We start from the raw sequence: 3499 nt of genomic DNA on the forward strand, positions 1-3499 counted from the left end.
AGCTCGTGGGTAAACACAGGCAAGCAGGATAGATGTGACACAAAGCAGGGAGAAGTAGGGGAGGGGGAGCTGAGGGGAGAGCAGGGAGGAGCTGGGGCAGAGGAGGAGGGGGGTAGAGGAGGAGGGGAGCTGGGAGGGGCAGGAGGAGGAGGGGAGCTGGAGGGGCAGAGGAGGAGGGGAGCTGGAGGCAGAGGAGGAGGGGAGCTGAGGGGCAGAGGAGAGGAAAGGAGGGGCAGAGGAGGAGGGGAAGTGAGGGTAGAGGAGGAGGGGGGGGAGGAGGGCTGAGGGGCAGAGGAGGAGGGGAGCGGAGGCAGAGAGGAGGGGAGTTGGAGGGCAGAGGAGGAGGAAAGGAGGGCAGAGGAGGAGGGAGGAGGGGGAGCGGGAGGGGAGGAGAGGGGGGCAGAGAAGAGGGAGTTGGAGGGGTGAGGAGGAGGGGAGTTGAGGGGCAGGAGGGAGGGGAGTTGAGGGGCAGGAGGAGGAGGAGAGCGAGGGGTAGGAGGGGGGAGAGCGGAGAGGGAGAGGAGAGGAGGGAGAGTTGAGGGGCAGAGGAGGAGGGGAGGGGAGAGTTGAGGGCAGAGGAGGAGGGGAGCTGGAGGGGAGGAGAGGGAGCAGGGGTGAGGAGGAGGGGGGAGTTGAGGCAGAGGAGGAGGGGAGCTGGAGGCAGAGGAGGAGGGGGAGCGAGGGGCAGAGGAGGAGGAGGGAAGGAGGGGTAGAGGAGGAGGGGGAGTGAGAGGTAGAGGAGAGGGAGTTGAGGGCTAGAGGAGGAGGTAAGAATTATTTACCCGAGGGGAAGAATTATATTATTGAGGAACGAAGGAAGGAAGAGGCAAATAGACGAGGATTAAAAAAGGAAGATGTCGGATAATAACTGATAATGAAGAATAAAGGGAGAGAGAAACAGATAATAAGTGAATGATGATGATAATGGAACCAGGGAGAGAATAAAAGGAAAATATAGAATTGTTATGAAAAGGAGGAAAGAATGATTGGTAAAGACGATAATAATAATAGTAATAATAATAATAATAATAATAATAATAATAATAATAATAATAATAAAAGATGGTAACATTTGTCGTATCAGGAGTAGGTGCTGGTGGTAGTGGTGGATAGTGGTAGTGTTAATAGTGGTAGATAGTGAGAATAGTGGTAGATAGTAGTCATAGTATTGAGGGAGGCTGGAGGCCACGTTGAAAAAAAAAAAGAGTGGTAATAGTGGTATCTTTCACCCTGAAGACGCTAGTTCGATACCCTGCCGGTGGTCACGGCGTGATGCTTCTCTCGGAAATAATTGTTTTTGTCGTCTGTAAGTTTGGCAGAGGGAAAAAATAAAAACTTAAGTGACTTTAGAAAGTTCAGATGTCATTAGTGTGTGTGTGTGTGTGTGTGTGTGTGTGTGTGTGTGTGTGTGTCTGTCTCTCTCTGTCTTTTTGTTTTAATACACTATTTTTGTTTCCTGTCTCTTTCCTTCTCTGCCCCACTCAACTTCCTTCTTTCCTTCCTCCTTCCTTCCTCCTTCCTTCCTTTCCTTCCTCCTTTTTTTTCCCTCTCTCTCGCCATTCTTCCTTCCCTCCCTCGCCCTTCCCTCACCCTTCCCTCCCTCGCCCTTCCGTCCTTCCTTCCCTCCCTCCCCCTTCATCCCCTCCACTACCTAATTGTCACCGTCAACCAGGTCATTAGCATACTAGAAAGGGTGATAATGACCACTGCAGAAAGCCAAGGACCATCATCATCATCATCATCATCATTATCATCATTATCATCATTGCCACCACCACCACCACCACCACCACCACTGCCAATAATAATAACAACAATAACATCATCATCAACACTAACAACAACAACCAATTAGATCTCAGATGACAAAGTAGAATAAACCTTAAGACACATTACAATAAGGGTCACATTTAAAAAGAGCCCATTATCACCTATAACATCACACACTACATCAAGGTTACGTCAGGTTTGTTTACGAGTGACACAATAAACGTTTGCCACTATAGTTCATTAAGGTGTTGTACAGGTGTATGGGACGGCTGGGTTATTGTTGAAGTTTGTAGTGAATATTGTCTGGATAAGTTGTGTGGAGTCAGGTGGTAGTAGTAGTAGTAGTAGTAGTAGTAGTTTATGTTGTTGTAGTAGTAATAGTAGTAGAAATAATGCCATTCATATTATTGATAATATTAGTACTGCATTCCAATGATTTGTGTGATTCAGCGACGTAAATTGACATTACCATAACCTATTGCCCCCCCCCTGCAGCCTACAGGAGGGAGACACATAACCTACCGCCCCCCCTGCAGCCCAGCAGGAGTGGGGCATTACACCTATTGCCCCTGCAGCCCATGTGTGGAGGGGGGTACTATCGGAAAGGAGGAAGTGCGGGTCTGTCGCCTTGGTAACTGCTAGCTCCCATCGCCATAGTCTGCACACACACACACACACACACACACACACACTCTCTCTCTCTCTCTCTCTCTCTCTCCTCATATTATTATTATGTTTTAATATATTTTTGAGTGACAGCGTTAGTGGTGAAGAGTGAAGTACTGATCTATGGTTGTAACAGAGAAGCGTCTCTCAGTAGGTCATGGGCCTAGTTAACCAGCTTCGATTATCCGTACGTGGGCCGGATCGAGGAGTATCGGGGAACCGGATGAGAGGAATTTATGATTTACTATGTTAATTTACCGGCTGCCTCATGGTGCTTCTTCGTGGTGTGGAGAGAGAGAGAGAGAGAGAGAGAGAGAGACTACACGTACACCTATTCACTATACAGGTGTCCTTAGTCGCCCCCGCCCCCCCCCCCTTACTACTCCCCATCAGCTGATTATCGTAAACAAACACCACGTGTAATGTTCTCTTATATTTTACCAAACTAGAATCGATTTTCTTTTGTCTGTTGTTTGTTGTTTTCTTTTTTCCTCTTGGTTTTAACACTGTTTACATCATCATAGCTCAACATTTTTTTCTTTCAATCTATTTGTTACCCCCAAAAATATTTCAGCGTATAATTTGTTTGTTTTTATTGGTTAGATCTGTGTGTGTTTATTTCTCTATCTCTCTTTGTTCATATGTATGTATGTGTATATTTGTATTCATGTATGTAGGTTGTGTATGTATGTATGTATGTATGTATGGTGGAGGTTGGAGCAGTCAGTAGGTAGATGGTGTTACCTTGGTGAAATAATCCTTCATCTATCTTGATCACTTCCTCTTCCTGTATCCTACCCATCCTTCACACATCCTTCCTCCATCCTTCACACATCCTTCCTCCATCCTTCACACATCCTTCCTCCATCCTTCACACATCCTTCCCCCATCCTTCCCCCATCCTTCACACATCCTTCCTCCATCCTACCCATCCTTCACACATCCTTCCCCCATCCTTCCTCCATCCTTCCTCCATCCTACCTATCCTTCACACCTCTTCCTCCATCCTATCTATCCTTCACACCTCTTTCTTCATCCTGTGGTGGGGACAATCTCATTCTCT

This window comes from Homarus americanus, unplaced genomic scaffold, assembly GCF_018991925.1.
Source record: "Homarus americanus isolate GMGI-L3 unplaced genomic scaffold, GMGI_Hamer_2.0 scaffold31037, whole genome shotgun sequence".
Lineage (NCBI taxonomy): Eukaryota > Metazoa > Arthropoda > Malacostraca > Decapoda > Nephropidae > Homarus > Homarus americanus.